We start from the raw sequence: 26,388 nt of genomic DNA, 5'->3' as shown, positions 1-26,388 counted from the left end.
AATTCCCCACGGTGGATTAGACCTTTGAGGACAGGCTCGTTGAAACAGCAGGTACAGCACATTATAGGTGCCAGTCACTCTGCTGTCATTTGATGGTGTCATCTTGCAGGATACAGACATCGTAGCTCTATCTACTTTAGCCAGTTGAGTTTGATCATATTATGTAATGATAACAGTTGCAAACTGAGGCCAGATGAGCACCTCTTTGAACAAAACTCAGGGAATATTTAATTCTTAAATGTAAGCACAGCCCTAGCATCTGAGTGGCTTTGGGAAAGTTAGCATTCCCAGTGATTTGCCCCCCACTATTTTTAGAGGCTTCTTCAGACCTGGGTGCTAATATTTTTATAATCATGAGAATTATTGTATATTATAAACAGTTAATTATAACCTGGCCATTTCCAATGTACACAATGGGACCAGATCTTCAGCCTTAGCATGTTCTCGGGATAGGGTCATATGCATGACACCTACACAGATGATTTAATAACCCCCATTTTATAGATAAAAAGAGACTTGTGGAGATGGAAACATTTTCTACTTATAAAAGGAAGAGATGTATGTAAATTCTGGGATGAAAAATAAGGAGTTACTCATAGGAAACTGAGCAGCAAACTGTGTCTTGAGAACATAAAACAGTGATGGAGAGAAGAGACATAATTGGTTATTATCTAGCCAGAGGTCCGCAGGAGTACGTTAATTCCAGCCCTTATTATCTATTGGACTTGGACTTGATATGTTCATGAATGTTGCTGAGCTCTCTCCAGGGAATGGAGACACCCTTCCCCAAACTCACCCAAATATCTTGCCGATTTGTGGGCCCTGGGGGAAGGGCAGATTGAAAATGCAGGTGACTCAAGGTTCTTCTGTCATATGCATGACAATAGTTCCCAGCTCATAGCCACTGTAGGATACGACTCTGTCCCTTCCTTTCATGATTCTTGTCTTCTACTTCCTTACTGTGTTCAGGCCTTGGTGACTTCTCACTCAGTACTACTTGCTTCACAGCAGGATGATGCAGTAAAGCTAGGGGAGGGGCAGTTTTAATTTTCAAAAGTTTTGTTTTATGCTCAAGATAAAACAATTTAGGATAAAAGATCTTTCAGAATCAATTTTTCCTGCCGTTGAGGAGAGGAAAAGATTTTATGAAACAGGAGAATGGAGAAGAAAAGGTGGAGAGTACCAAACAAAATTGGATAATTATGTATTCCAGCAGTGAGGCTCTGAGTCACCCACTAGGCTTTTCCCATGCTTAATTCTCTATGTATGTTTAATCCCCAGAGACATGGTAGAATACCCATGGAGTTTGAGGATTTCAATGTAAGTGAAAAAATGCAAAAGTTTCCTAAGTAGCATGGGAGGATGAAGGCAAGACTTAAGTTTCCCTGTGCCCAAATGGAGAAGGAGCAGAAAAAATATCTATGATCAGACAATAAATCAGAGAATATTTTACTCTGAGGCTAGCCTATTGTCATTCAGGCCATTAAAGAGGAGTTGTATGCTGGTGTAGGCAGAAGGTAAGTCCAAGTTCAGATATTTAGGGGCAGAAGAGAAAAATTAACCAGAGTTAACAGGCATTTTGTTCTGATTGATCAGAGGACAAAACAGTGCAGCTAATCATTAATGAGGCAAAGAATGGGATTATGGAAGGTCCGTGCTGCCCTTGTCACGGGTAAGCAGCTGGAATCCATGAGTCTTCTCTAAGTCATGTATGGAGAGATGTTTCTTTGCAATAAGCAGTTCCTTAGAACTAAGAAGAGTAAGGGGAATTTTTTAGCCTTTGTTGTTTTCTGGGATCATGATTTAATATTTTAAATAGACACACAGTAATGAGAAAAATGAATCTGGTATGGTCAACTCTAAGTATACTTGTATTTCAACATAAAGAAGAAGGTAGAGGAGCCACCACTGCCGCAGCATCCAGGAACAAAATAAACATTCCTAGAAGAGGGACAAAATATTAGCTTCAGATTTCTTATCAACATTCAATACAAGAAAGCTGTAGCAACTAGATACCCAAGTAAAGAGTGTGAGCCAAAGATTGCTTAACCACCAACATTTTATATAACATGTACAGCCTATTCTATGACCAATTTGATCTTGCAAGACCTCAAAATATTGAGCCCTTCTTGAAAAAGTTAGTAGACAATGAATTTTAGCTAACAGAACAGTAACTAGATAAATAGCGGCAAAAGAACTGGAAATAAATATTGAATGTTTTTCACCTGTTGAATTTGGACCAGACCAAATATGGGGATTGAGATGTCAGAATGAAATGTAAATGTCATTTGTCTTGACTATGTAGAAATGATATAACTAACAAAAATTTAATAGGCAAGAAAGGAGGTCAGAAATTAATAAACTCATTGTCTCATTTAATTTGTTAAAAGTAAACACTGTCCGACGGTGTAGTTCAGTGGTTGAGCTTAGACCTATGAACCAGGAGGTCACAGTTCGATTCCCAGTCAGGGCACATGCCCAAGTTGCTGGCTTGATCCTCAGTAGGGGGCATGCAGGAGGCAGTTGATCAATGATTCTCTCTCACCATTAGTGTTTCTCTCTCTCTCTCTCTCTCTCTCTCTCTCTCTCTCTCTCTCTCTCTCTCCCTCTCCCTTCCTCTCTGAAATTAATAAAAATATATTTAAAAAATGAAAATAAATAAAAGTAAACACTAATAGTAACTAGAGTCAGGTAAGAGAGAAGAGAAAGGAGAGGGAAAAGGAAGAGGAAACAGTCTAATTTTTAAACATCATTCATAGTGGGAAACTTAGAGATGTAGTTAAAAGAAGTACATTACTAAGGGTCTAATATAAAATTATTATGATAAAGGTAACAACAACAAAAGTCCAACAAAAGTCCACATAACTTGAATAGCAGAAAAACAACACACAAAAAGTGAAAAAAATAAAATTTATAATAAACGACCATTTTTAAAACCACAAAGAAAATTCAATACAAAAGATTTAATGGAACAAAGAACATAATTTTTATATCAATAACCCACCTATTAAAAGGCTTAACTTAGCTTTTAAAAGCAGAGAATCTTTAGCATGGATTATATGACTCAATTCTATGCTCTATGGCAGAGACTCATCTAAAATAAAGTACTTAAGTAAGGGTGGGAATTAAAAAAAAATTTAAGAAGGGTAGATTAGAAAATACAAATAAAAATAATGACTCCAGCCAAATAGTATTAAAAAGGAAAACCTAATAGTGCAGCAGTATGTAACTTATAATGGACATATTCCAGTTATGAATATCTGTGCATCAAACATTCATAAAGCACAAATTACAGGTGATAGAAGCAGAAATAGACATAACAACATTAGTGGGAGACATTGATTAAACTCTCTTGGTCCATGTCAGATCAAGTGGATGAAAATAAGTATATAGAATATTGAAATAACATAAATAATAAGATACAGCTAATTGATAATATAATTCTGTACCTTATTAATTTAGAATAAGTCTTGGAATATTGAAGAAAATCAGTATTGGACTAGTTGAATAAATTATAATATATATTTTGGAATATATATTATATTAATATATGGAATATATATTATATATTTCAAATATATATTGAATATATAATAAATATATTAAAAGGAATAAAATGCAGCTTTATAAAGTAATAAGGAAACACATAATGCATATACATATGTCACTAGAGTATACATGGGCTAAAATGTGTGTGTATTTATATATAGATATTTATGTTTAAGTAAAAAGTAGTTTTCAAATAAGTAGCTTTAAAAATATATGTATATAATATAATATTTTGTCTGTAATGGGGGGCATAAGAGTGAGTATCTGTGTGTGTATGTGCTTGTGTATATTTTTTCCGCTTGAATACAATTATAATAAAATTCGTGAAAACACTTAAACCAGTAATAGAATTTATCATTAAGGTATAGGAATCAGAATGGGAACTGGACACATAAAGGCAGGGAGAAGTGAGAGCAAGGTACTTCATATCACTTTATATTTCTTTTCACTTTGAACCACATGAATAAAAAATGTCTTATCTATTTAGGTAAACAAAACCTCAGTGAAAGAGCAAACAACTAGAAAAACATTGGGGGGGGGGGGTGGGTATCACAAATACATACCTCAAAGTACAACAAGCCGGCTAATAGGCGAGTGTGAAACAGGAAAGGACAGAATCAGTCCCGTGAGCTTGGACATAGTGGGTGGTCTGCGGATGACAATCGGGTGCCCCACTGGCTGAGTTTAGCTCACAGATGTGTCTTCTCTGGACAGCACACTGCTGTTTCCAAGTGTGAATCCTGTGTCTGTGTGAGCCTGCACTTCCCAGTCTGTGGCGGTCACCAAACATCCCTTACTTCATACCAGATGCTTAAAAGCATTTGAGTAATAATCTCTGGTGCAGAGTCACCTGTGACCAGATATTTTCATCGCTGGCTGTAGGGACCATTAACAGCCTTTTCGCTGTGGGAGAGATGTAGCTTCTAAAACCCAGAGTTTTAGATGATCCTCTAACCAAGGGGAGAGATGACCCTTTTGAACCCAGCTCCTCAGGAGTTAGGGGACCTAGACAGGTGAAGAAAAATCTGTGTTTTTTGACCTGTTTGTGAAAATCTTTTCATAAAAGAACCAAATGTTCCCCCTTAACATTTGCTTAAAAAATTAGAAAATGCGTTAGTAACAGCCTCATCTTCCAGATTTGCACAGGAAAGGACAACATGACCTTTTAAATATTCTTTTTTAGTAAATTCTTAGGATCAAGATTGAGAAAAGCAATTGAGAATAAATATTGGGAAAAATACGACTGTTAAACAGCCAAACCTGGAACAGCGAGCCCCACAAAAGGGAAAGTAATTGATAGATGAATAATACAATGTGTAAAGATGTATTAGTGTTTTCATTATTTTGTACTATTTCTATTCAGTTGGAGCTGATTTCCATAGTAATATAGTTAGCTAAAAGTCTGCCTTTGTATATAAGTCTCCACAGAAAAAGCAAATATGAAAATGGCATTTTTTAAAAACAATATTCTGTATTTTGTTTAATAAAACTAATGTTTTCAAATCTGCTTTTATTAAAACACAATAAATACCATCAATTTTTGACATGAAATCTCATTATATACTGTAAATATTTATCACTTTCTAGGGGGAAGATTATGCAGTAGATGACTTCTCATTGATTCAGTCATAAAGCTGAGTTAGAAGTGAAGCTTCTTTTTATTTTCATAAAAATAAAAGAGACTCAGAATTTGACATCCATTCCATTTGGACCAGCTAATCAGACAAAGCACAGATGGTGCACTTTTCAAGAGCATTTTTTTTCAGCCTAAGAAAAATTTAAAAAGTAATGTTAATGTAAAAATCTTCAAGGTAAATTAGACTGAAAACAGACAATGCTGTTGCCAAGATCATTTTGTCTCCTGTCCTGGGATTTACCTCCTCCCTAAATCAAAAGTTTTGGTATCAAATATTCAATTGAAAGATGCATAGAACAGTATAATTTATTACTGTTTAACGTGTATAGGTGTGAAAATAATCAAATAATGGCATCATGTGGAACACAAGGCACATCTGTGAACAAGCCCAGGACTTCTTGGGGATTGACATAACTCAGTCATGGGTCAGATTTCTACAAACATAGATTCTTGGTCATTGATTATTGATGTCACAAACCTATAGATTTGTCAGGTCTTACATAGTTCAAACCATCATAATTCTGGATGCTGTAATATGAAGTAAAACTTTGGAGATGAGGAAGAGAGAAGACCTGACTTTCTGGAATTGGTGCTGGTGGGAGTTAAATACCGGACAGTAGCCAAGGACAGTTGAGTTAACCTTTGCCTGGTGGATCTGTTAATTACACCAAAGTCTCCAACTATAATAGTAGATTTGTTTGTTTCTCCTTCAAGTCTACCAGTTTTTGCCTCCTATATTTTGAGGCTTTGTTGTTCAGCTCATATTCATTAAGGATTATTATGTGTTCTTTGAAAATTGATCCTTTTATCATTATGTAATAACTCTTTATCTCTGAAAAGTATCCTTGCTTCTGAAATCTGCCTTATCGGCTATGAATATAGCCACTTCAGTTTTCTCTGATTAATATTAGCATGGTATGTTCTTCATCTTTTCATTTTTTTTTTCATTTTTTCACAGCACAGTAAAGTTTAATGTTCCCCTTTTGGGGAAGGGGAGTTCACACCACTCACTTTTGGAGACACCTTAAAGGTTATCTATACAAACAGAGAATTTGTGCCAATTTCTTGCTGGCTTAGGTTACTGAAAGGCACATGACATTGGTGGCTCAAACTCCTCTGGGCTGAGGTAAGGCAGAAGGTGAACGGGGAGGTCATCTGGGACATGGGTGTGATTGTCAACAGCGGTAGTTGGTCCTGGTTGTTTGCTGGAGCAGTGGAGGGCAGCCTGAGAGCTCAGGCTGGGTAGATGTCAGGTAGGTTCCAGCAAAGTGGTTTCCCTTGAAGGGAGGTCTTTGCGAAGGAGAACAGAATGCCGTGGGAATATTCCATAATGGTTACTTTTTTCCTCCCTTTGCCAGAAGCACCTAGAGATTTGCCTCTGATCTTCACAGTGAGAAGCTGGTGAAGCTCTCGAGGGTAAAATTCTCAGAAGTGTGGGGAGCCTCCTAATGCTGGGCCTCCAGTAGTTCTCTGATCTCTTAAGCTAGTCCATGTTCAGTCTCCAGCAATTGGTCAGTTGCCATTTATGTGTTCCTACCAGTTCCCAGTTCCAGTGGCTTCTGTTCCCAATCACCTATGATACTCCATATCCATCTTTCTGTCTCTCCAGTTTTGGGGGTCAGTGGTTTGTCCTGTGACCTCAATTCTCTATTGTATCCAACTGTCACTGATTTTCAATTGGGTCAGCTCTTTGTTTGTAGTGAGGACAGCAGTGATGACTTCTAAAGTCTTCACATGTTAGACCTAAATGATTTTACCAATGAATTATACTGAACTTAAAAGAACAGATTCCAGCGGTATAAAAATTATTGAGGTCACGAAAAAGTGATGATTTCAGCATAATATATAAATCTATTATAACCCTTATATAAATACCAGTTAACATAAAACCTGATAATTGTAGGTCCATCTCTCTTATGAACAAACGTAGAGGCAAATGTCCTAAATAAAATATTTAAATGTGATCAGGCAGATTTTTTAAATAGTTACTTTAAAAAATATTTTTATTGATTTCAAAGAGGAATGGAGAGGGAGGGAGGGAGGGAGGGAGGGGGAGAGAGAGAGAGAGAGAGAGAGAGAGAGAGAGAGAGAGAGAGAAAGAAACATCAATGATGAGAATCATTGATTGGCTGTCTCCTGCAAGCCCCACACGGGGGATCGAGCCTGCAAACTGGGCATGTGCCCTGACCAGGAATCGAACCGTGATCTCCTGGTTCATAGGTTGATGCTCAATCACTGAGCCATGCTGGTCGGGCTGTAACTACTTTTTCTTTAAAAATTATTTTTGGAGAAACAGCTTAGCTTTCCTAATAGTTTTGTTACCACAAATGAGAAGCTTTTCATTTTCAGTTCTCTTAATTATTTATTGAGCAGAGTGCTGGGCACAAAACAGATATACTCTATATGCTTTCAATGAATGGATGACTAAGGAGGATGGTGAGAGGCACACAAAGAAAAGGGCAAGGTCACTGCCCTTCAGGAGCTCACAGTCTCTTGGGGAGTCAGCCATCAACATAAGACTAACCCAAATCGGGTTCTGATAATTGCTACTATGAATAAAAAAAAATCACACTTCTACAAGCACGTGTGGGAAAGAGATTAATTCTCAAAGGCAGTGTTTATTTAGATCAGGGTTTAAGAAATAGAGGGAAATGAAGCTTTCTGACTGAACTTAATTTCACAATTACCAAGAATCATAGAATTAGATTTGCACAGTAGTCTATCAGAAGCTTAGTTGTTGTCAATTAGATCATAGAATTGTTTTAGAATGTTCATTCTAGATTCCCAAAAATTGATATTGGAACCTGGATTTTCCCAGACTTTATCACTCTCAAAGTAATATTGTGTCACTTTTATGGCAACTAAATAATATCCTTGGTGTATCTTGTCTCAATGTGCAGACCTGAAAAACTTCACCCTCTCAAAGTCTCATCTAAATGTTTCTGGAGATCATCAGGAAACTGTCACATGAACACGTGAATTGTCTTTTCTGGATTTTCTGCCCTGCTCCTCTATTTTATTGCAGCCCATAGAGAACCTCACCTGGTCACTGCTGCTCGTGCCTCCTTGACCTTCAGTGGTGTTGCCCCCCACTTCTTTCTTGGCAGCAAAATCGTTTTATTCAGATGAGATGGAAAAGGTCTGTTTTCCACACTGTGTGACCATTTGTGAAGTGGGCACTGGTGTGGCTGTGTTTTCATGGCCCACAATTAATCAGTCTTTCTCACACACTTCTTCTATTTTTTTCCTTCACAGAAACCTATGTGGTTAGGAAAGACCATCTTCAAAGGCACACTCTGATTTCTTTTCCTATTCCTCCGGACTTTCATGACTCTCTCTTTCAGGCAAGAACAATCTCACTCCACTCCCAAACCAGCAGAAATTCTCCAAATCCTGGAAGCTCAACTCATCAGCTCCTGAAATATCTCTGATCACTTCTAACTCCCAGTGTGATATATGAATCATTCTTCACAGACTTAGGGAGACAAGAAAAATCGCATCTCTTTATTTTTTTTATAAATCAACTTATTTTGATTTTCAGGTCCTTCTTGCTTGATCATTCTCTGGGGCTTCATGTCATGTTTGGGACATGGGTGTCTATCCCCCAGAATCTCACTGTCCAGGAATCCCATTCTTCTCTGGAGACTTACTCCTTCCTTAGGCTGCTGCCAAGGAGATGCACACAGCCCCTTCTGTTTGCATGACCTTCAGAGCCTTCTCTCCTTTCTTTCCACCCCAGGTTTAGTCCAGAGGAATTTTTTAGTTGGGGAGGGGTTTCTCTCTCCTGCTCCTAAATTTTTTTTTCTCAAGATACTCTGCTTTTCCTGCATGCTACTTTGATTTTTTCCTTTCACCTTTTCAAAATGCATGTAATTTTCTAAGGGGTTAGGTTTGGTTCCAGTCCTGCAACATTCATCCCCTGAGGCAATGCTAGACAGCAAGTCTGTTCTTTGAAAGAGAAGAAGGGAAAGAGGCACGATATGGGGATAATATAATCAGAAAATTATCTCAAATATTATCCAGCTGCATCAGCTTCAACTTCAGCGCAGATTCTTCACGACATTTTGGAATTGTAAAGACTTTAGAGATGGCCTCCTTCTATAGCTGATGAGGAGAAAGAGGCCCAGAAAAAAAGATGATTTAAAGATAATTCTGGTTATTTAGTACTATTAACCCATCCCACAATTTAGTGGCTTAAAACAAAGACACATTTTTTTATTATGATCATTATTATTTCTAATGGTCCTGGAGGTGACTGAGCTTTGGCCAGGCAGTTCTCACTTGGAGTCTCTACGTGATTGGATAAGACAGTGGTGACGGGGACACTGAAGCTCGTTCATTCACATGCCTGAAGGTTGATGCTGCCTGGTGGCTCAGTCAAGTGGGGGCTGAACAGTTGGGGTTCCTCCACCTTATTTCTCTATCTTTTATGTTCTTTTGACATTGTCTCTCCAGCATAATGTTTTCTATTGTGGCTCAGAGTCCCAATGGTACATGTTGAGAGAGAGAGAGAGAGAGAGAGAGAGAGAGAGAGAGAGAGAGAGAGAGAGAGAGATATGAAGTTGTACTCCTTTTCATGAACTAGCAGCCTCTGAAGATAAGTCACTAAGACTAATACCAACCCCTATTAAATGGTGATAAACTAGAACCTATCTTTTGAAGAAAATGTCAAGTAATTTTCAGACTTTTTAAAAATTTATTTTTAACTTTATATTGTGGTAAAATACACATAATATAAAAGTTAACATTTAACCATTTTTTTCAAGTACACAACCCAGTGATATTAAGGACATTCACATTCACCACCACCTTACATTTCCAGAACTCTTTTCATCTTGCAAAACAGAAACTCTATATCCAATAAACAATGACTCTCTCCTTCTCTCCTCAGCTCCTAGCAACCACCATTCTCCTTTCTGCCTTTATGAGCTTGACTGCTGTAGGTACCTCATATAAGCAGAATCACATACTATTTGGCTCATTTCCTTGAGCACAATGTGCAGGCCTGTTTTAAAACTTCACAGTTCTATAATTTCTCCTAGGATGTTGATCAAAACCATTTAACCTCTCATATCTAACCTTTCCTCCCCAGTCTATAGTTTATTCCTTTAATATGTGTGAAGGTGAGTTTTGTCAACTTGCCTAGATTATGAGGTGCTCAATGTTTGGTTGACCATTATTTCTGGGTATGTCTGTATGTTGTCAGAGACATTAGCATTTGAATCAGACCGAGTAAAGAAGATATCCTCTCCAGTGTAGGTGGCATCATGCCATGTATTGAGGGCCTGATAGAGCAAAGGCAAAGGGAGAAAGAATTTGCTTTCTCTGCCTGAATGATTGAGCTGTGATGTGGGTCTTTTCCTGCCTTTGGACTGGGACCTACATCATCAGTTCTCCTGCTCCTCAGGCCTTCAGGCTCAGACTGGAATGATACCACTAGCCTTCCTGGGTCTCCACCTGGCAGGCAAACTGTGGTACTTCTCAGCCTGCATAGTTGCATGAGCCATTTCCTTGTGTTCTCGTTCTCTCTCTCTCTCTCTCTCTCTCTCTCTCTCTCTCTCTCTCTCTCTCCCCCTCCCTCCACCCCCCCCTTATATGTCCAGTCCCCTTTCATACCCTCTAATAAATCAGTAACTCCAACTTTTCTTTTTTACTCATGATCATTTTAAGGGAAGACAATAGAGCCATCCCGACTTCTTCCTTCCCCAGATAGAATTACACAAGCCACTGAACACCAATTATATATATAATTATATATATATTTGTCACTCTTGCAGTCAAATTCCTCATTGGCTTCTTTGTCACTTAACCTGTGAAGTTCAGCCAACTCCCCTTTTATTTTCTTGCTTTTTCTATTCTTCTGCCATTTTCCTCCAGCTCTAGCCAGGCCCTAAACTTCAGAGTTAAAATGGTTTTCCAGATCCTTAGACAATTTCATTCATTCATTCATTCATTCATTCATTCATTCATTCATTCATTTTTAGACTAATTTTAAAGATATATTATCACATTTCCCATTACTAAAGAAGCTGATCTTTGTTGTTTGAATAGGGTACAGAAGTTATGCAAGAGTACTGAGGGTCTGACTGAGAAGTGTCAGGCTTTCTAATAAGATTCTAAGCTCCATATTACTTGAGTGAAAAGTGTTGATTCACAGATATTTCATAGCAGAGGGAATCTCATGAAGGAGATAGCTAAGAGTCAACTGGAGAGTCTCTGGAAAGCGAAAAGTGATGAATTCAGGACAGGCTGACAAGCACTCAGAGACTGTGTCATAGTATTCCTTTTTTTTTTTTTTTTACCTGTGTTAGACATGGCTATTGACTGTAGCACTGCAGTTGTAAGTGACGTAAGCACAGTGCCCTAAGAGCTGCTACAAATAAAACTATCCTGGTTGACATATAAGAAAAAATCGTGCTTGGCTGGTGTGGCTCAGTGGTTGAGCATTGCCCCATGAACCAAAAGGTCATGGTTCAATTCCTAGGCATGTGCCATGACTCCGTCTGCATTCCAGGCTCCATCTCCAATAGGGTGCGTATGGGAGGTGGCCAATTGATGTCTCTTTCTCATCGATGTTTCCAACTCTCTATCTCCCTCCCTTCCTCTCTCTCAAAAATCAATAAAAATATATTTTAAAAAATATTTGGCCCTCTTGGAGGGCCAAGCTAGAAAGAGGCAAAATCAAACTAATGTTAACAAGACTGTGGGGTGGATTTTCCTTCTAAAACTTACTGATGACAGAAGGCATATATCTATATCTATATCTATATCTATATCTATATCTATCTATCTATCTATCTATCTATCTATCTATCTATCTATTGCAATGTGAATATGGTAGTTTTTGACTAGCATGAGACAGTCCTGCTAAAGGGTTCATCCAAGCTGATATAGTCAATAATAGTTTGTGTTGATTGTGATATGTGGCACCTTGTGGTACATATGGGGGCTTAACTTTCTACTGTTTATAGGTTTACTCAAGCTTGTATAACTTGCCATACTAAATATACAGAAATCTTCCAGCAGCAAATAAATTGATGCAATTGTGGTAAATATGATTCTGTCCTCAAGACACTTCCTATTCAGACTCCCTTCACTTCTCAGATTTCTTTTACTTCTCCCATGTCCATACTTCTGTGTGGAATTTAGCACACTGAAGAGGTACAAAAAATCAATGATGTTGATGTGACAATAAGTTTTAATTTCATATCCTTCAACATGCTGCAGAAAAATCAAAAGAGAAATTCAGAAATGTTTTACAAAGCATATTGCATATGTCATTCTGGATACATATTTAGTGTCCTGATGCTGTAGACAACTGCTTAGTTGTTCATTTTATTTAAAAAAAAAAACTGAGCTTCTTAAGAGCTAAACTGAACCATATTTGATTTTAATGTTTAGAAAATCGAAAAGAACATTTTGGCAAGCTTGTGATTATGTCTGATTACCTTAGAGAACTCGTGTTTTGGGGAGGGTTTGATAAGAAATAAAGCATAGATAATCGATTTTACATGCTATTAATTTGAAGGCCAATGCTATACTGAAAAATAACCATTCTGTTTCATACCAGCTCCCCCTAAAGACGGCCCAATGGAAGGGAAGAAATGCTTGGGCAACCTTTTGGGTCAATCCCTGTGGAAGACCTCAGAAACACATGCTATCTGGGCATGCACATTTATCAAATGATTTACACAACTTCTTTTCCTAGCCCATATTACAGACATGACATGATTACCAGATTTATTAATTCCTTGTTGCGGGGACTAAAGATTTCCCAATGTGATGAACTAATGCATATTGCATTAGCTCTAACATCTGGGGCTCTACACCCACCAACATCAAGAGATTAACTGAAACGCAACAATACAACTTTCCCTTTGTCTCAATGCTGGTCTCCTCCTTCTCTCCCCTTCCACATCTTGTGCTTTCCGTTGCTCTTTTAAGCACTCAACAGGCTTTTCTGAGCAAGGAAAGCAAGAAAGTGTGTGATTTACAACCTCATTTTGTCTTTGCTTGTATTTCACCTTTCATCATCACATTTCTTATTGAAACCAAGATGAATGGGGGGAGACGTATGGACTATCTATTTTCCTCTCAATCTTTCAAGTCTTTGGAGAAGCACCAATCACCATTCAAGTTGTCAAGAATTCTATCAAGATCTAGGAGCAGGGCTCAAAGGAGCACAATAGCATATGGTTCTTACATTAGACCTGGGGTCTGGGGGCCACTTCATCTTTTGGTGGGGCTAAGAGAACAGGCAGAGAATATGATGGTCATGTGCCTACTGGGATCATTGTCCTCTCATCACACTTGTTCAAATGCTTGCCTTTTACCATCATGATACTTATTGTCTGAGATCTCTCTGTTGGCAGTACTACTCTGTTGTTATCTCCTTCTTCCTTTTGTTCTTATTGTTCAATCCTTGTGCCCTAGGATCTTACCCATTAAACACATGTCTAAAGCAGGTGTTTCAATGTCTTAGGTAAGACTCTCAATTGCAGTTATTTGTAAGATTGCCTTTGGAAGCAGGCCAAGTTTTTGAAAAGCAAGAAAGCAAGTCCTCTGATTTAGATGGCAATAGACACATAGCCTCAATGTCAGAGAGACACTGTCATAGTCATTATTAACTGGTTACTCTTGTCCTTACTAAATAGTCTTAACCAATTTGTTACCCTACAAGAATATGTGCCCTAATTTGCCATATTTTTTCAAAAGACGCCAGAAATATGGATTTCCATGTAAACTCTATTTATGAACATTGGCAACTAATTCACATTTTTAAAAAAGTGTAGTGCAAGCCAAACAAAACCCATCTGTAGGTGTGATTAGATCTGTAGGCTGACAGGATGACACTTCTGGTTTAGGACTGTATTTCCCAATTGATATGTCAGGAAGTGCCTGGAAAGTTCGTCCAGAAGTTTAGACTTTTTAAATAATGTTTCCTCTTCAGTGGACTACCCCTCAGTCTACTCTTGCTTAAACTCCCTTTACCCTTTCATGCTGTCATCTCATCTATTCAATGTCAATTCACCAAATATTTAATCAAGTATCTCTGATAAGTGAGATACCAGAAGAGACACTATGAGAAATATAAAGGTATTAGAATGGATTAGACTGCTGCAAACTTGACCTAAATTAGTGGTGGACTAAACGAGATGGGTATTTATTTCTCACTTAAAGCTCAGAAGTAAATTGTTTAGAAGTGTATGTCATTTCCACAATGTCAGGGACCCAGAGTCCTTCTATACTGTGGCTCTGTTACCACTGAGGTGTTGACCTTGACTTCATGGCTAAACGTGGTTCATTATCTACTTCAGTCAAATAACACCAGGCTGTACCACAGAGACAAGTAAGGGTCTAAATCTGAGTTGCATTATGTGGGCTCAGTGGTCCTTCTCATTGCTATGTATCTGGAACTAGTGGCCTCCATGGTCACTGTGACAAAGGAAGAGAAATAGAGAAGACACATTGGGAGATAATTGGCTCTTTCTGCAAGTGACATAACTCATGCTTTGATCACATTCTGTTGGTAAGAAATAATCACATGATCTTGGCTTATTGGCACCAGAGGATGGTAAATGTAGAGGACCACATGTATGATTGCTGATTACTAATATTCCGTGCTACACCACCATATTTATAGGATATTTAGCAGAAATATAAATTGGCAAAAGGGAGGAAATGCCCAGAAAATATATGCATAACTAACCCTCATATTCCACTGTATAAAACTTTTATCATGTGGTTACTCCTAGCTACGAAGATGACTGGCTGAGAAATATAGTTTTAATTCTGGGTGATCGTGTGCTTAGCTAAAACTTAAGATTCTATTATAGTTACAGAAGAAAACAGATATGGGGGAACAACTAGAACGTTTTGCTGTAATGAACTGGATATGGCCTTTGCCCCAAAGGAACTTACTGTTTAGGGGAGAAGATGGATGTGTACATAAATGATTATATTGAGGTTAATTGTGCTTTGCTTTAGAAGAAAAACGGTGTTATGGGAAGCACAAAGTTAGGGGAGAGCTAATCTATTGATGATAGCTTAAAGTGTCAAAAAAGTACAATGAGTTAAGAACAATTTATTCTTCAGAATATCCTGGGGTCCTGGGGAAAGTCCACCAGTCCAATAAGGGATGCCCTCAAGGCTGAGAAGACAGAATGACATTTCCTGTAGGTCTGCTTCAATGAGAAAGGATCACCTATTGGTAGGAAAACCTATATTTTGTTTTTCCCCACACAGTCCAGGTTGATTCTTATCATTCCAGTGAAATATTAATATCATCCTCTTTCAATACTCTTGCTTCTCCCGGTCATTCCTAGAGTAAGTTATGTCCAAAAGTAATTACCCAGATGGTCTTGGGGCAGCTTCATCCAAGTTTTTTCCATTTCTCCCTTCTCAAGGTCATCTCTATTCCTCTATGGCTTAACATCTGGAGTGTGCTTCAGAATTTTCAACTCTCTTTTCTGAATTACATCTTCTTTTATTAAAATAGGATTTGTCTAGTGTTGATTTTGTCTCTTACAAATTTCTTTGAGGAAGTTGATTCTATTCAGAGCTTACTTTTTGACCAATATTTTTCCTTTAACATGTCCTTCCAGTTCTTTTTTTCTTGCAATATTTTTTTTCTCTTTATCGTCAATGGGCTCATTTTTATGTCTCATTGTTTTATTTAAGGTTGCCTTTTTTTTGGGGGGGGGGAGGGAAGGGACAGGGTGTCAGGTGGTTGGTGAACTCCATAGATTACTTTTCCCTTCCAAACAGAGTCTCAAAGTTATTTTTGGAGTAGACCAAGTGATGAATTCTTGAAAATTTATCTGGTCTTAATTTATAATACATTTGTTGTAACTAAATATTATGTTTTTGTTTACAAACTTTACTAATAGCTAAACTAACTATTAACTAAAGGCACATCAAACAGTTTTAATCACCTTATTTATCTAGGGCGTTCTTCACCATCTTAGATATGTAGACAAAGATTTTCTAGAAAGAAATTGCATATAATTTTTTGGGTTTGAAAATATCCCATGTGACTATTCAGAATATCACCCCCTCAAGCTGGTCTAAGAGAAAACTTTGGAGAAAGGGAGATCTGTTTTACAAAAGCTTGGGCTTGTGTTACTGCAAGTAAGTTCAACCTTTGATTTTAATTTTCTCAACTGTATATGGGAATAATCTATTACATTAAATTAACTATTTAGTTTGAACAATATACAAATGCTACTCTTCAGCCACTTTTGATGTACAAAAAATGGCAATTTCACATTTTCAACCCTGCAAATAATAAAATAAGCCAGCATGTCACTAATAAAAGTCAATTCTCTTAGCCTACCTTTTTCATACCATTTCCCTAGTTCCCCAGTAGTGCGTTGTTCTTCTTCTTATATTCACATATTCTATCTATTCTCATCTCTCAAAGCTCAGGAATAAAAGACTGAAAGTAAAAAAATAAAAAATAAAAAAATCCAGAAGTCACCATTCATCTACCACATTTTTGTAATTTTTTTCTGGTAAAAATAATGCATTTTCTGTAAAACATTATGACAACACAAAAAAATGAAAAATGCTAACAATAAACCATCATCCATAAGCCCCCTAAAATTCATTAGTAACATTTGCAGATATGTAGAAAAACAGAAATGTAACATGCAAATATATGAAGAGGGGAGAGTTTTCATTTTAGATTTTCCCTGGGAGCATGTCTGTGCAGCATCCACTTACTCTGCAGCCATTTTTAATCCTCTGAATCTAGATTTTCAAAATAAGTTTATTTTATAGCTACTGTATTATGTCATTTCTAAATTCAACATATTAACATTTTCAATGCCATAAATTATCTTAAAATATTTTTACTGGTTGCATGATATTCCATCTTGAGGGGATACTAAAATTTATTCAAACAATCCCCTGGATATTTGCAGGTGTTTTCGGTCTTATATAATGTACTTGTATTTATTTTAGTAAATAAATGTCTTCACCAATTCACGATTCTTTGTTAAGAATAAACTACTAGAAGTGAAAATTGTTGGTTAAAGTTACCTACATTTTAATAGTTTTGGTCATTTAAATGGCTCCACAGAAAGGTTGTACCGATTTGCACACTCCAAGGCCATTTGGACAATTGTTTAGACAATTATTTACTTCCTTAGACCAGCAGTTCTCAAGCTGTTTGTTTTCAAACCCTTTTAATCTCTGAAAAATTATTGAGATGCTCAAAGAGCTTTGATTTATGTGGGTGTTATCTTAACATATATATATATATATGCCATTTAGGAAATTAAAGCTGAGGATATTATAACTGTTTACATATTAATTGATTTTTTAAAAACTTGTTACATATTAATAAAAGTGACATGAAAAATAATTGTATTTTCCTAACTATAATATCTCTTTAATATCTGGTTTAAGAGAAAGCTGTTGGATTCTCATATCTGCTTTACATTCAATCTGCCTTTGTTTGAAATATACATGAAGACAGTCCTGACACACAGAAATGTAGCTGAAAAACAAAAAAAGTATCTTATTGGCCTTTTGTTATCATTGTAGACATTTTTCTTTGCTGCCATCTGAAATTCAACAATTGGTAATTTTTTAGAGGTTAGTTGCACTATGGAATGAGACATCATTGTTTTATACTCCGTTGCGTTAAACATCCAATGGCCTATCTTGCACTTAAATGGATCTTTTACTCAATCACGATTATGTAAAATCGTATGTTCATGTGGTGAAGAATATTGTTTTTCAGAGTTATGCAGATCTCCCAATCTTTGACACATTGCATTATATAATATTTAAACAAATCACACTTGCTGACATCACTGTTGGTCTTATCAGAACAATCCTTGGGGAGCTGTTAAGGCACTATTTCTTGAAAGCTTTAATTTTGTTATTGGCTGTAAATATTGTCAGTCTTTTTCCTTGAAGCCACTGGCTTCTTTCATTTATTGCCAAGACAACATCTGCTTAGCTTTAAATAACCACAGTTTGTCCACCATTCTTTCAGGTAAAAATGGCCTTCCTTGAATAAAAGGGGCCAATTGAGCTCCCATCTCAAACAGTCACACAAGTGCTTTTCCTTGAGACAACCCTCATACTTCAGCATGCAACAGAAGTGATTTTTTTTTAAAAAATTAAATATGTTTATATTGATTTTTAGAGAGAAAGGGAGAGGGAGTGAGAGAAACATAACTGTGAGAGAGAATCATTGATCGGCTGCCTCCTGCATACCTCCTACTGGGGATCCAGCCTGCAACCTGAGCATGTGCTTTGACAGGGAATCAAACCAGAGAGCAACTGAGCCATACTGGCCAGGGCACAACAAAAGTATTTTAACTGATCTTCCCATTTCATCACACAGAGTATTAAAAGGGCTTTCACTCAAGGGCTGAAAATTAATGAAATTAATATTTTTACTACTTCACCAAGGACTTTCTTAAATGCAACTGAATTTCCCCCACCATGCCAGCGAACATTGGTGAAGAATACAATTACGATCAGTCCAGCTTGTTTTCACAGCCTTAATTTTTGCTAAGGCACCATTGCTTTTGCACACCAATGCAAGTGTCAGCACAGTGATAAGGCAAATAATTTCTTAGTAATATTCTGAAAATACTTTTGGCCTTATGGCCCCTGAAAAGATGGATCTTGCTATTTTATTCTTATAAATATTATTACTATTTTTTCCTTTCCCCTTCAGTGAATGGGGGCAGGGATGGATTGAAATAGTTATTTTATGATCCCAATCTCCTTAAGCAATAGTTACTATTTAATTCCACTTACTGATACTTAAAAACAAAAATAATGGATGGCACAAAGACCACAAAGACACAGGTTCTCAGGTCCAAAGAGTCTCAGGAGGAGAAAGTACACATACATTTACCTTTAAAAAATAATATTATATGTTTAAAGTACAAATTAGTTTGGTAGAGAACATCTTATGTCTGTTTTATTTCCATATCCTTCAGGCTGACAATGGGCTGCCTATCAATTAATTCATTTAGAGAGCCATACACCACAAGAAATAAATTATTTGTCCTCTGGAGCTTGTCACAAGGGGATTTTTAAAAAACCATTAAACAGAAAGATAACTGTTCATCTTAGCAAGATGAAAGGCCAGTTCCTCCCCTTCAGCTGACAGTTTTTTAGTAAAAGCGATTTTACATATTATAAAGCATGTTCATAGGTAAGTTACGGAGCTTCTTTGAACCTCACTTCTCTTAGATGTAAAACTGGGTTAACAGCAACACTTTGTGAGTATTTCCTAAGACAATGCACAGGATGTGTTCCGCACTTTGCCTGGCTCCTAGCAAGGTCTCAGCACGTGGTCACGGTGGTGGTAACAGCAGCAGTAGGATTAGTAGTAAAAGGGCAGTTGGAGTTGTCATTTTAGGAATTAGCACCTGAGGCCTGGCCGAGTGAAGGGACTTCCATGGCGGCCCCAAAAGGCAGCGATGGAGCAAGTCCTCATAGGCAGGCTGTTTCACCCCATATCCAAATCCTCCCCGCTGGGCCACAGCTGGACTCCCAGCCTCTCAGAAAGTATTCTCCGTTTTCCTCTTGGCTTGATTCCCTATCAACTGACCGTGGGCTTCTCTCAAGTAACCTGTATTCCAGATATTTCCATACTGGGCCACTCCATCCTCCCCGTACATGAGTTCAGTATTTTGATAGTCCCAACATAAATGGTGCATTTTCACATAAACACAGGGTAGGCAGTGAAGTCATAACAGCATGAACTTTAGAGTGAGGAATCCTGAGTCAGAAATGAGCCTTCCACTTCCTATATACAGGATATTGGGCAAATGACATAACTTTTCTTTATCTGTAATAGATAGATAAATAAATACATACATACATAAATAGATAAAAAATAAATAAATAAATAAATAAATAAATAAATAAATAAATAAATGGTGCTAGTATTTGTTTCATGGAATTGTGGTGGGTTTTTAAATGAGCCGTGGTCAGGTAGCTCGGTTGGTTAGACTATTGTCCCAATACGCCAAGGTTGCAGGTTCGATCCCCGATCAGAGCACATACAATAATCAACCAATGGCCTACTCAGTGTGGCTCAGTGATTGCGTGTAAGCCCTTGCACCGGGAGGTCACCAGTTTGAGTCCTAGTCAGGGCACGTGCCTGGGTTGTGGGCTTAATCCCCAGTATGGGGTGCACAAGAGGCAGTTGATCAATGACTCTTTCTCATCATTGATGTTTCTCTCGCCGTCTCCCTTCATCTCTGAAATCAATAAAAATATATTTGAAATAAAAGAATCCATCAATGAATGCATAAATCAGTGGGACAACAATTTAATGTTTCTTCTCTCTCTCTCTCTCTTTCTCTCTCTCTCTCTCTCTCTCTCTCTCTCTCTCTCTCTCTCTCTCTCTCTCTCTCTCTCTCTCTCTCTCCCCTCTCTTTCTTTCTAAAATCAATCAATCCCAAAAAGATTATTAAATGAGGCAACATGTGGAAACAGTTTAGCTTAGCCACACAGAGCCAGGCACACAGTGAATAGTAAATAAATGACTATTTGATGATTAACTTTTACAGAAACATTTGTTCTTCTGGATCCTGAGTACTAGTCTCCTAGACTAAATAGCTTCCCTGTTTTCCCCCCTGTTCAGCTCCCAGACACATCACAGAATTATAAGAATATTAAAAACTCAGGGCTATCCCTACACAGAATTTTCCATAACCCTCTTTCTACTTTGAGCTCCTAAAGCTATTTCATAGAAAAGTGACCTTATTTTTAAATAGAGGGGGCAATTGAAAATCCGTGAACGGACTTACCCCCTAATGATTTTTTTCTCAGACATAATTATAATAATTAGCATTATGAAGTGCTAATTATCTTTGGACACAGAGGACCTACACACCAGAGACAGAGGTCCACATTAAGTAAAGTGGATTTCACTTTCTTCAGTTACAAGATTTCTCTATTTTCCTCTTTGTGATGGTGCAAAAGATATTTAGTCCACCAAACCTCATTTAAAAACTTTTTCCCAGTTAAGGAACCTATCTGCTAGTCACTACAGTCAGACTCCATATTGAGCTTATGGGTATACAAAGACATTGTTCCAAACTCATCACTTTTTTTTTTTGTTAGTTTCTGTAGTTATAGGCCAGGACTCAGAACCTGGGAAGAATCCAAGACTGTAAAGACCACAAGTTTTTTGTTTAGATGCCAAATCATTTTTATTATCAAAGGGAGAAACAACCATCCTACTCTGAGTCTTGGAAACTCTGGTGGGGTGATTGCTGAACATGTTAGGTGTATGAAGAGAAACTCAGTATGTGCTTCATAGAGTTTCAAGTGGAAGGGGACTTGGGGAATCATCTATTCCAACCATTTAGTTTTACAGAGAAGAAACTGAGCTACAGAACTTCTTGAACTCAAACCTGGAGCTGCTGATTGGCTGATGCTTTTGATAGAATTTTTATCATACTGCACTGGGCTTTAGGTCAGAGGGCTGCTTAAGTCATGTACTAAAGTGTAGAAAATATTTAGACTAAGGAAGGAGGCATTGGTGTAAGACAGCGATTTTCAGCCTTTTTCATCTCATGGCACACATAAACAAATTACTAAAATTCCGTGGCACACCAGAAATATATTTGTTGCCAATCTGACAAAAAATAGATATAATTTTGATTCACTCACACTGACACTAATTCAAAAGAATATATGCACTCCTATATTCACTGCAGCATTATTTACAATAGCCAAGATTTGGAAGCAACCAAGTGCCCATAGTAGATGAGTGGATGAAAAAGCTGTGGTACATTTACACAGTGGAATACTACTTGGCTATAAAAAAGAAGGAAATCTTACCTTTTGTGACAGCATGGATTAACCTGGACCATATTACACTAAGTGAAATGAGCCAGTCAGAGAAGACAAGTACCATATGATTTCACTTACATGTGGAATCTAATGAACAAAATAAACTAACAAAAAAATAGAAACAGACTCATAGATACAGAGAACAGACTGATAGCTGTCAGAGTGGAGGGAGGTATGCGGTTGGATAAAAAAGATAAAGGGATTTAAAAAAATCTCAGAAACAGGCAACCGTATGGTGGTTATAAGAGAAAAAGGGGTGAGGGGAGTAGAATAGGATAAAGGCGGTGGGGGGATAAATAGTGATGGAGGGAGACTTGACTTGGGGTGGCGAGCATACAATACATAATACAGATGATATATTATAGAATCACACACCTTTAAACCTATTTAATTTTATTAACCAACATCTCCCCAATAAATTCAATACATTAAAAAAATAAATATATAAATAAAGTTAAAAGAAACCTTTTTCCATTTAATAGCTTTTCCCTTAGGGGTAGGGTTTTCAGAAATATATGAAAGTCATTAAGCACAGTATTTGTTTATATTCAAAATGCACAGTGAAAAGAAGTGTCAATTTACCAGTCAGAAGGATAGAACTTTGGACCTAGGTTGCCTGATTCCTGGGATGAAGCAATTTTTCATCCATCGATAATTTTTGTTGGACTTCCTCCTCCCATTTGGGTCTCCAGGTCCAATATTTCCACATGAACGATTCTCAACTTTTTGAGAGATAAGCGCGCTGGATCAGCTGCTGTCCCCGGCAGTCTTTAAATGTATTTTCAGCACGTCTTCAGACAGTTATTTTTTTCTGTGTTCAATTTTGTTCATCTTCTTACTTAACTTTTCAAGTGCTACTATTTCCTTTTTAAATATGGTATTGAGAAGCGCAAACACTATTGAAAGCGCAAATCTTACGAGCATAATTGTGCATTATCTTCCTTTTATACTGCAGATGGAAAACATTAAATCTAGAGGGAATAGAAATCTGCTCAATCAGATATTGATAGTACAATTTCCTTTAAAAATACTTACCTGTGGAGAATAAAAATAGTGATTTTTTTAAAAAGGTGGCAACTTTCCATCATTTGTAAAAAGAGCTACATGGCATAAAGAGTTAGAATTCTGTCTGCCGTGAGCCAGACTTCCTTGCTGATGCTACCCTTTCCCTTTTGCAATTCGATATTTCAGTGAGGGATTCCGGTGGGGTGGGAGGAGGGAGTACTCCTACAAGCAGTGTATCATAATTTGGGGATTAGAGGAGTATTTGGAAAGAACACAGTGCTCTGTCCCATGGATTAGATTATGTTTTAGTCACCATAATTACTTACCATACATTTAATAGATTTATTAAAGGATAATTGACAAAGAGTGCAATGCACACGTTCAAAGTATATCATTTGATAACTTTGGTGTATTTATAAACCCATGAAACCATTGCCAAAATCAAGATAGTGAACATAGCCATGATCCCCAATAATTTCTTCACTCCCAACACTGGTATCACACAACCACTTATCTACTTTCTGTCCCTACACATTAGTTTACATTTTCTAGTGTTTTATATAGGTGGCATTGTATAGTACATACTCTTCTTCCTCTGGCTCTTGCCATTCTGCATAGTTATAGATTCATCTAGGTTGTTACATGTATCAATAGTCCATTTTTTTTTATTGCTAGTTAGTCATTGTGTGGACATATGCCTTCATTCATTTTGGGTAAATAAATAGGAGGGGAACTGTTGAAGTATATGGTAGGAGTCTATTTTTAAAGAAATTGCCATACTCTCTAAAGTGTTTGTAGGTAAGAAAACTAATTAAAGTCCTGCCAAATACTTTAAATTATGTTTTTTTTCAGACCATAGATAGGGTAAGCAGGCAATTGGCCCCTGTTACTCCATTTTGGGCCAGAACCAGAACAATAATTACTTTCAATTTAAAAAAAATCAAGGAGCATATGAGATTTCATTTTTTTTTTTTTTAACGGGCATGAGACTTTCATTGAAGAATAACATGCAGAAGTGGTAGCCAAACTAGAGTTTTATTCCACTGTCTTGTCTTCCATGGTTTATGTAGAGATCTGAAATGTCACTTAATGGAACATTTTGAAGTTTGATAAATGTTAATTTTTATTATAATGATAATTCAGATTAATGATTATCTTCAGAAATATAAACTTTGCCTGTTAAAAAAGAGAAAATTATTTTGGGTAATAATTTCCAATGTAACAGTATTTTAATAGACTAATACTTTAATTTCCTGAGTCTTTCTTCCAAACTGGAATCCTTGTAGAAGTTTTTGAAAAATACTGACATTCAACATTCTCCCTTCTCTCTAAAAATATGGTTCTTTCAGAATAGAAATGTTTCTTACACATAAAAATAGGTATGATAATTTTGAGATTTTAGAAGTTACAAGGCAATGAAATCTAGATAGCTGGGCACATCATGGCTTTAAGGAGAAGTGGCCAGCTTAAAAGACTTCTGATAGGAGAATGGCTTTTACTCAGCTCATCTTCTCTCACCCTGGAAGTTCATACACAGGTAAAAGGATCTTCATAAAGATGCATGTTGTACTGTATTACTGCTAATTAGGTCTCCTTTATATTGACTCCTCATTGTCCTCCCTAACCCTTCCCACTCTCACCAAAAATTCCACAATCTAATCTTTATTTAATTTCAGGGTATCCATATCCTTTCAGATAAGATTTCTCCTTGTCTGTCTACTCCTAGAATTATTTACTAGCCCAATCCCGTATACCCTTCATCTTCAATCTTGTTCCTATAAAAGTGGATATCGCTAATTCAGAATGCAACCTCCAAAGACGAAATCAGCTCCATTGACCCAAATAGCTGTCTCAAAAATCCCCAAAATCATTGTTGTTCAAGGCTTGACATAATGTCTGTATTAGCCCAGATGTGTGTCCATCATAAATTCCATCAAAGAGCTGACTGTTTTCTTCACACTATTTTGAGAGTCTAATTTACATAAATGTTAACTAGCCCAGCAGTGATACAATGCGAATTGTTAACAGCAAACTCCAGACTCCGAGACAGTTCAAATGACCATTATCTGCAAAAAAAAAAAACAAGACAAAGTAAAAAGCCATTTATTATTATGATGGTTAATTTACAAATTAAAAGTCCTCAAACCTTCATTTCAGAGCTGGCCCCATTTGGGGCAGTGGTGATGGAGAATAAAAATTGTTCTAAATCATAAAATTGTTTTAAAATGTTGGGTGGCAAAATAATTATACTTAAACTGATGAGGTTTTTCAATTTCTTCAAACTTTCACGGTTATGATGAGATTAAAAGGATAATTGTCGGCGAGATTATTAGCCTGTTAAAAACATGTGAAATAATATGTACTTCATTTACTTTTGTTCCCTTTCACTGTTGCTGCCTAGAATTTACTTTTGTTTCCTTTCACTATTGCCCTCTAGATTGTGAGAAAACATTTGCCTTTAAGCCTAAAGAAGTAGATGTATTTGAGATTAACATTTTTAACTCTTTTATATATATATATATATATAAATATAAGCATATAAATATGTATTTATAAAATCACATATGTAATTATATATGAAATATTATGTATCTATACTAATAAAAGGGCAATATGCAAATGGTCGGGATGCCCTCATACATAACGACTGATCAGCAGGCTGCATGCGTAGCAGGTGCTGGTGGGCGGGGACTTGCAGTGTCGGGGATTTGCGTCACACAGTCACAATCCATCAGCAGGAGGCCTGGGGCCCAGCGAAGGCCTCTGCGCAGCTTTGAAGGGGTCCGGAGGCCTCTGCACGACTCCGGCCTACCTCTTTGGGGCAATCCATTGAGAAGCCCTGGATGGATGGGCATGGCCTACCACAGTGATGGATCGCGGGACTCCCGCACTGTGACAGGGCACAGGCCAGGCTGAGGGACGCCCCCTCAAGTGCACGAATTTCATGCACTAGACCACTAGTCTATATATATAAAAGCTTATGTAACCATTATGACTGAATGACCGGAACAACCGGTCGACCAGTCACTATGATGCGCACTGACCACCAGGTTGCAGATGCTCAATGCAGGAGCTGCCCCCTGGTGGTTAGTGCACTCTCACAGCCAACCTCCGCAGCCCCTTTTTCTGGCTGGCCAGCCCCCCCCCCCCCCCCCATAGGCCTCGATCGCTGGCCAGGCCAAGGGACTCCACCCGTGCATGCCGGGCCTCTAGTATATATATAAACTAGGCATATAACATATCAATGATTATGAATGATGATTTTTGCCTTGTTGGTCTACAGACGCTCAGAATTCTTGCCATCTGAGGAGAATTCACTTATTAGACTAGTGTTTTTCTAATTTCAGATATTGATA

Source organism: Myotis nattereri, assembly GCF_964212035.1.
Source record: "Myotis nattereri genome assembly, chromosome: 14".
In the NCBI taxonomy this organism is placed as follows: Eukaryota; Metazoa; Chordata; class Mammalia; order Chiroptera; family Vespertilionidae; genus Myotis; species Myotis nattereri.
This window is presented reverse-complemented; position numbering follows the sequence as displayed.